The 9,872-nt window shown below is 31.2% G+C and overlaps 1 long non-coding RNA gene across 1 annotated transcript; it reads left to right on the forward strand.

The window, feature by feature from the left end:
- The first annotated feature begins 7,456 nt into the window (after positions 1-7,456).
- Positions 7,457-7,896, forward strand: LOC145069230 (uncharacterized). Its single transcript, XR_013689375.1, has 2 exons — positions 7,457-7,586; positions 7,676-7,896. It is a non-coding gene; the product is annotated as an uncharacterized LOC145069230 (long non-coding RNA).
- The last annotated feature ends 1,976 nt before the right edge of the window (positions 7,897-9,872 follow it).

Consider the following 9,872-nt stretch of genomic DNA (forward strand, 5'->3'; position numbering starts at 1 on the left):
GTTTCTTCATGGACCCGGCGAGTCCATCAGTGCACTCAGCGAGTCCAGTGCCAAGACAGCCCGAAAATCGATTTTTTCAGTTTTTTTCAGCAATTTGCATCAAGTATAATTGAAAACAAGCCTAGGCTCTGATACCATTGAAGGGTTTTGAGCATTCTAACACTCCTAAGGTGTACATGCAACCCTAAATACCTTGGATCTATGTTTTCTCTATTATACATGCAAATATCAACTTTCCAAGGTATTATCCTAACTAGCATACAATCTTGTGTACTTGCATAACAAAAATAGATATAATACATACCTTTTTAATGTAGCTTGATTCCATGGAGCTCAAGAGCCTAGTTCCCCAAGTGTAACACCTCAAATGGTTCACACAACATGACCAACATTTGGAATAACCATGAGAAGAGATACATGGACTCTAGAAATCGGCTTGCCCTCTTGTGTGTACACTAGTGCCAATTTCACCAACCAATAGGGTCTTTATATAGTGTGGATATTAGCGTTACACCATGTAACTCATAACTTTACCTATTCCTTATGCTCCATAGGTTTTAACCTCCACGGAGTATCCATGGGTCACCATATGGGTTAAACCCAACATAAGGAATCATGGATCATAAGTCCACATATATAAGAATGAATGATTTACACAATAAATCCCCATATAATTAATTAGTCTCTTTTGATCACTAAATTAATTCCAAATTAAATCTTGATCAATAATAATTTAATAATATGATTTTCTATTAATATATTAGAACTTATAATATATTAATATGTCACAAATATCCTCTTCTTACAAAAGGTCTACCCAAATGTTTGTTGGATTAGTGTCTAAGTCCATAACTATAATTGGTATGTACTTGACCCGACTCGACATGGTCCATCTGGGTTGCTTGACATCGGAACATTTGGATAAACCGTTTGTGAGAAGAGGACATTTGTGACATATTAATATATTATAAGTTCTAATATATTAATATGAAATCATGTTATTTAATTAGTATTGATCAAGAATTAATTTGGACTTAATTTAGTGATCAAAAGGAGATTAATTAAATATATGGGGATTGATTGTGTAAATTATTCATTCTTATATATGTGGGCTTATGATCCAAGATTCCTTATGTTGGGTATAACCCAAGTGCTGAACCATGGATACTCCATGGAGGTTAAAACACTGTTGGGTTTTTGAGCATTCTAACACTCCTATGGTGTACATGCAGCCCTAAATATCTTGGATCTATGTTTTCTCTATTAAACATGCAAATATGAATATCCAAGGTATTACCCTAACTAGCATACAAAAACATTGATATTTGGGTAATAAACTAGATAGAAATACATACCTTGTTGATGTAGCTTGACTCCATGTAACTCGAGAGCCTAGTGCCCCAAGTGTGACACCTCAAATGGTTCACACAACACCATGAACATTTGGAATAACCATGAGAAGAAAACACATGAACTCTAGAAATTAGCTTGCCCTCTTGTGTATATACTAGTGCCAATTTCACCAACCAATGGGGTCTTTATATAGTGTGGCTATTAGGGTTACACCATGTAACTCATGACTTTACCCACTCCTTATGCTCCATGAGTTTTAACCTCCATGGAGTATCCATGGGTCACCACATGGGTTAAACCTAACATAAGGAATCTTGGATCATAAGCCCACATATATAAGAATGAATGATTTACACAATCAATGCCCATATATTTAATTAGTCTCCTTTTGATCACTAAATTAAGTCCAAATTAATTCTTGATCAATACTAATTAAATAACATGATTTCATATTAATATATTAGAACTTATAATATATTAATATGTCACAAATGTCCTCTTCTCACAAACGGTCTATCCAAATGTTCCGATGCCATGCAACCCAAATGGACCATGCCGAGTCGGGTCAAGTACATACCAATAATAGTTTTAGAGTTATCCAAGTGGGAGACTGTGGGATTAGTGTCTAAGTCCATAACTATAATTGGTATGTACATGACCCGACTCGGCATGGTCCATTTGGGTTGCATGGCATCGGAACATTTGGATAGACCGTTTGTGAGAAGAGGACATTTGTGACATATTAATATATTATAAGTTCTAATATATTAATATGAAATCATGTTATTTAATTAGTATTGATCAAGAATTAATTTGGACTTAATTTAGTGATCAAAAGGAGACTAATTAAATATATGAGGATTGATTGTGTAAATCATTCATTCTTATATATGTGGGCTTATGATCCAAGATTCCTTATGTTGGGTTTAACCCATGTGGTGACCCATGGATACTCCATGGAGGTTAAAACCCATGGAGCATAAGGAATGGGTAAAGTCATGAGTTACATGGTGTAACCCTAATAGCCACACTATATAAAGACCGCATTGGTTGGTGAAATTGGCACTAGTATATACACAAGAGGGCAAGCCAATTTCTAGAGTTCATGTGTCTTCTTCTCATGGTTATTCCAAATGTTCATGGTGTTGTGTGAACCATTTGAGGTGTCACACATGGGGCACTAGGCTCTCGAGCTACATGGAGTCAAGCTACATCAACAAGGTATGTATTTCTATCTTGTTTATTACCCAAGTATCAATGTTTTTGTATGCTAGTTAGGGTAATACCTTGGATATTCATATTTGCATGTTTAATAGAGAAAACATAGATCCAAGGTATTTAGGGTTGCATGTACACCATAGGAGTGTTAGAATGCTCAAAAACCCAACAACGTTCTGATGCCATGCAACCCAAATGGACCATGACGGGTTGGGTCAAGTATATACCAATTATACTTATGGACATAGACACTAATCCAACAGGTCGGGCACCCATATATGCTTGACAGTATGTATATTGTATGGTATGTGGTATGATGGGGGAACTCACTAAGATTTGTGCTTACGCTTTTCAGTTTTGGTTTCAGGTAGTTCTTCTTCGAAAGGAAAGGAGTTGGCATGATTGCAGCGCATCACACCAAGATTTCCCGCACATGGGATCTTTGAGAGTTGTACTCTGATGTTGTTTTATCATGATATGTTTTGACTATTTATACATTGGTTTTGATATGAGTTGACACTATGAATGTTTTCAGACAATTGGTTTTATAATTATTAATCAAAAACGAAATTTTTGGTCTTAAATTTTGGGATGTTACATTATAATTAATACAAGAATTAGAAATATTTAACTATAAATAAAATTCAAAAATTTCGATATTATTATTAAATTCAATTCCATTCTCCACGTAAACAAGACTCAGAATATATCATTTTTGAGGTTAGCCAAGTAAAAAATAGCAACACTTTCATTGATTTTTTCTTACATCATTCTTCTTACTAAAGCATTGTACTTTGAAAGTACAATGCATTAGTAAAAAAAAATATTAATACAACTAGAATGACTGTAATAAGCAAATCAATAAAGCTATGCGATTTTGTATTTGACTAAACTCAAAAATGGTTTTCATTTTAAATGCAAGCTATAGCAACTTACTATTGTAAATTTCATGTTTTTTTAATCAAGTTGAACCTAAGCCACTTACACACAACCGCTAACACAACACACACAAACAATGATGTTTCAGTTCCACTTCTGCCTCTATCTAAATTCTAGAATGCATCAGATTGTCATAAAAATATTCTTGCCCGTTTTAAAATTTTTAATATTTTTAACTATGTGGAAACCATGGTTAACAAATTGAAAACCCTTTTCCAAAATAACACTTTAATAATAAAATAATATTAAAAATAAAAGAATATAAAAATACCCGGTTAAAATTATGATTTGTACGGTATGGTTTTCTTCAAAATAATGTTAAATTATTATTATCAGTTTTTTATCTGTTAAAAGTATCTACCATTCGTATTTATACATACTTGAAAACTAAAAGGTTAATCTAGAGATTGACATAATAAAAATTTGATGTCATTTATAATATTAATTTTGATCTCAAATACTTCAAGGAATATGACTTGATTTACTATACATGTACATCAATCTAAATAATTTGTTTTCACTGTTTTGTGTATTTCATCCAATTTATTTTCAATTTTATTATTTGCTTAAACAATAATAACAAAGTTTTGAAATTATGTAGCTATGATTGGTAGATGGGGATAATTGCTTTTTCCAATAAAATTTGGTGGACACATAATGATTTCATTAGTGTTCTTTTTGGAGGTATGTTTGAAAATATTTGGTTTTAGAAGCTGTCATATGGCAATATAGATGTTACATTGTTGGTGTTTGATTTTTTTTTTTAAATTTGTAATATATTGTGAAATAAACTCATCAAGTTATTCGTCATCAAATTGCGATCTGTTTCATGCTATATAAGTTGTGAAAATTCCTCTCATTGGATACCAGGGCTACTAAAACACACGGTAACGGATGATGAAGCTCTTTTTTGTTAGAACATGTTGGAATATGAAGGTAGACAACATATAACAAAAGGTGACTTAATATCTTAATCCTTTTCTGTTATATAGAATTCATTTACATAGTTTCATATCCCTTATTTGGTTCTTAAAACAACTTAAAATGGCCAAGTTTATGAAATTGTTGTTGATTAGAAAGCTAAGAGGGAGAACCTCCGGTACCTTTCAAGTGGTTACAGGAGTAATATTTTCACTACTCTTTTAATTTAATATTTTCTCAAAACGAGAATTGAAGTTTGTTGTGGCTTGTTCTTAGTTTGGTTATTTTCTTTATTTTGTCAAATTTTCATAAAAGTTTCAACTTACAAAAAAAATAGTCCGTATAGCACGTTTTGTTGTAGTTTTAGTCCTTAAAATGAACACTACTAACCAAAATTTGTTAAGTCTACTCTAGGTTGGGGAAAAAGTCAGATACATAAACGATTGAGAGGTTGCTTTGGTCTAGGTATTTTCAACACAACCAAGTCAAAGGGTTTAATGGTTTATTGAATGTTTTTGTCTCTTGAAGAACGAAGAATCCCTACATGCCATCAAACAAATTTATGATATTTTTCAACTTTGGTTGGGGTTCAATTGGTATGTTGGAACGAAATCTTTAGTTTCAATTGGTCTGTGACGAGATACTTTTACTAATATTAATATCTCCTTGAAGGCTCGAAGGGCGTTATGGTCATTGAAAGGCATTATAAGGCTTCAGGTCTACAAGAACATTTGGTAACTCATCCTATACAAGTTCAACTTTTTTTTTTTTTTTTTAATATAAATGGTTTCTTTGTAAACACTTTCGTTGTAAGTATGGTGTTTAACAAAACCCTTGACTGGGTTTTTTCATGGATATACTTGGGATTGGGATTGATTTTTTTTATTCTGCGTTCTTTCCATTATTTTGTAAGTTTGATTATTTATATAGTCAATATGTACTTTTGTTGTTTGCGGAATGTTGTTTGTGTGAATTGAAAAACCAAAAATACAATTCAGTAGTATCAGAAAGGGATTTATTCTTCTCATTCCAAAACAAAGTCATTCTCACAATGCTAAAATTAGTTGTGTTTATATGCAAACGTTTTATATATTTGTTGTTTGTTTCTTTGATTAGATCCTGCCTACTTCATGGGAAAAATTATAGCCAGTATTTGTAAAGTTTTGTTGTTATTTCCTGTTTTATAATAAAAGACTATGGAATACGCTCCAACCCCACAACTCTAACACCCGCAACACGGGATTCTTCCCTAGTTTTTGTTTAGCGAAAGGAAGTTGGGCTCATGCTGCCCACCCCATAACAAAACATAAAATTTCATATGAGAGAATACAACGACTTTCACTTTGACGATTAAATACATTTTGCTGAATTTATGCTACCCTTTGCTTTTTGAATACTTCGCTCATTGTTATTATTTTTTTTTTCGTTAATCGTTATTCATCAGGAAACCAATCATTAATTACTTAATTACTTCATTATTGTTTTTTATTTTCATTATATATTTTATAATTTTATCGTAGGCTTCTAATAATTTAGATTATTACTTCTTGTTATAAATTAATTATTTGCATGTTGTATTATATGTATTATTGTTGATAGTCTCGTTCTTCACATATGATATCGCTAAATTGAGTCCGTTTTAGATTAGTTTAATGACGTAAGAGAACGTCGTGTGCAACTTAAATAAACAATTTACTTTAGAATGCGTATATTAAAGACTGGTCGAAATTAAATATTCTTAAAGGCCCAGGACGAGTAAAAAAAAAGGTGCTTATCGTTATTATAAATTTTTATTTTTAAATCAAAATATATAATAAAAAAATTGAGCTGTGTGCAACTGCCCACTACCCCCCCCCCCCCCCCCCCCCAACGCCCCTCATGCGTATATTGTCACATTTTTTTTTATTTAAAGTAAATTTTTATTGGTTCATATTTTGTAAATTATTTGGTATATCTTAAAACAAAATCCTATCTACACCCACCGACTTCATCTATGTGTGTATGTTGTTGGTGCAATTAAATAATATGTATTATTATTATTATTATTATTATTATTATTATTGTTATTATTTATTTTTTTATTTTTTACATATATATTAACACGTATAAAAAACGTATTTATATGTTGAATTTAATGCCAAACACGATCAGAGTATCTTACATTCATGATTTACATATTTCATTAACATAAACGTATCTTACACTCGTGGTTTGACTTATTTGGTTCATTTCTCGAGTCATATATCACTTTTTTAAAGTCTATAATATCATGTGTCGCACGTCATGGAATTAAACGGCTCTATTTTTCTTGATGCTTACATATCCTATTTTGTATTTAGCCAAATATATAAAGTTTGACTATTTCATTATTTATATTAAAATGTTCTGTGGCCGGATAAAAGAAATTCATAATTAAATTCCACGAGGGTATCATAATCCAAATTTTTAATTATAAAAACTTGTCACTAACTGTTGCCTTTGTTTCAAGTACATAAAAATGATAAAAGATATTTGTTAAGTTTAACATGTGGACTAGCCATTTGGTAAATTGAAAGCCTTCGGTTCTAATCTGACGAATTTTTCTAGTTAAGATTTTACATGTTCTTTCTTTTTTTTTTTTACTAATTTTGATTAGAATTTGGTTTCTAGAGAGCCATATGTCACATTCACAAATGTCTTAATGGATTTGGTAGTACAACTCCATCTAATTAATATTTAACTATTTATAATTAGGTCAGCAGAATATCCTTTTATCTTTATCACATCCTTTTTATTCCATACAAACACCACTTCATTAAGCTCTAACTTGATTTAATTCCCTACAAATTATATAACTGACCAAGTTAGTTATAATTATGTCCTCCTCGATTCCTCAAACCAACAACACTACAGACTCTTCCGAACCTGGCCAAACCGGTTTTGATACAAACACTATTGTAGTTCTAGCAGCCTTGTTATGTGCACTTGTAGCTGCACTTGTACTGAACTCAGTTATACAATATGCTTTGCGAAATAGGCGTGAATCTTTAGAAGCAGCAACTACTACCGATAAACATTCCATAAAGAAGATTCCTGTGGAAGTTTTTAGGTCAGGATCAGAGATTCTAGCAACCGAGTGCTCTATCTGTCTAGGAGACTTTGTAGATGGAGAAAAGGTAAGAGTGTTGCCTGAATGTAACCATGAGTTTCATGTCAAGTGTGTTGATAAGTGGTTGGTTGATCATATGTCGTGCCCGAATTGTAGGCATTTAGTGGCTTTGCCACCCGGAGGCAATCGAGTAGGTGTTAATCAGGGTGAATATGATAGTGTGGTTATTGATTTCATGGTGTGAAAGAACTCCATTGACAATAATGGGTCATGGTAGATGCTTTAGCTTGTAGAGGTGACGTTTTTACATATTTCATTGTCAAAGTTGCTTTTGTAAATCATCGATCTTTAGCTTTTTATCAAACACCTTTTTGGTACATGTATATTGTTTTTATTAATATACTAATTTAGCTAACAAATTCATACTTCCCTTGAGTAAATGGTTTAGAAAAGAAAAAACCATTCAAATCACAATGATAGTTCCCAATTGATTTTGAATTTCTTAAATCTTAAATAACTAAAACTAATATGTAATTAACGAATTTAATTATAAAAACTATTGCTTGTTCATAAAGATAACTTTGTATAGAAATGATTTCTATGTAATAGTAAAATTACCGAAAATGTCTCCCATTAATGGTAGGAAATAAAAATTATAGAAATAATTCATGTTTGATACTAGTAAACGTACACAAATGTCCCTGTGAAATAGTGAAAGACAAAATTACAAAAATGGTCATATAGCGGCAAATCAGAGATGGGTAATGTAATGGTAAAATTACAGAAATTGTCATTGTATAATAGTAAGAAAAGAATATATATATATATATATATATATATATATATATATATATATATATATATATATATATATATATATATATATAAATGGTCCATATGTAGTAGTAAAATTACAAAAATAGTAACCGTGTCTTTATTTTTTTTGTAGGAAATTTCGATAGATAATAACCTTTTAACTTTTTGTATTAATTTGTTCAATCAAAAATAATTTTTTTTACATATAAGATTAATAAACTATCCTTTTTTAAAACTCTCGTTTAAATAAACAGGGATCTTTCAAATTATCATTTAGAATTTAACAAAATAAAACCAATAAGCACAATATTAATATCGAACATATTTGTTACACATATAGACCAACAATGAGAATGTTGGTGCCTTGCGGGTTCTTGGAACCATTATACAAAAGCTGAAGGTAGTAAGGGATGTTTGAGGTTGTTTTTTAGCCTAAAATATTTTTCAACAAAAGTAACCATTGACTTTAACTTTTTAAAGGAAGATTTAAATGTGTTTTGATAAAAAACAAGGAGAAAAATATCAATAAAGGAAATCGGGTCATTTTTAAAATCCTTATTTTTCTATTTGCAAAGGTCATTTAAGATTTTAGATTACTGCGTTTGTTTTAACACTTCAGCGAAAGTCACGAAAATCTCTTGAAACGATTCCAAAAGGCAGCATACTGCTTTATATAGCGTGGGGTTTAGTTTTTTTCACCTTATGGTTTTATTATAATAGATATGATTGACATAATTATGGTTAAATTAATATAAAAATAGAAGAAAGTTTCACATGTGAACGTAGCGAATAAACGAAGCGATAGGTGAGCATGACCCGATATAGGTATGGATGAAAAAGGAACTCTAGTTTTCTTTTTTCTTTTTTAGTCAAAAATCACAAATACGAGGAAAATATAGACGAAGATGTTAATCTTACCTAGTTCCGAGTTTGGTAAATGAAAAAAAGGGCGTGTGGGGGGGGGGGGGAGGAAGAAAATGTCTGAGAGAAAAAAGAACAAAACTTGTAATTTGATGTTCCCAACAAAAGAAATGAAAATAGAACAGGTAAACCCTTATTCAAAAATGGTAAAACAAACATACCCTTACGTCTACCCCCCCCCCCCCCGATCCATCACATTTGGAGGGAGATTAGTGAGAAAATCATCCCTTATATTCTCTGCTACACTTCTTTACAATTCCTTCAAAAAAAATAATATAGAATAAGATATTTTTTTGTACTGGTTTTGTTCATTGGAGTATCTTTTGTCTCATAAGATGGTCCCAAGAACAAGATGACAAAGTTCATTAATGAAGTGTGATTGTTGGTGATGGTAAAGACCCATGCTAGGATTTTTTATAATATAATGAAAATAGGATCGTATATGAGTCCATTAGTAATATCAAAAACCTAAGAACCATAGTTACGTGTTATTGATCATTTAAAGGCCATATGTATTGATTTTGTTATATATTGACTTAAAACATTGCTTGAGGACATCATAAATAGCCTCATATGTTGATAAATCATTGTTTCTATTCAAAGGTTGAGTTTGGGG

This window comes from Lactuca serriola, chromosome 8 (assembly GCF_051521515.1).
Source record: "Lactuca serriola cultivar US96UC23 chromosome 8, Lser_US96UC23_V15, whole genome shotgun sequence".
NCBI lineage: Eukaryota > Viridiplantae > Streptophyta > Magnoliopsida > Asterales > Asteraceae > Lactuca > Lactuca serriola.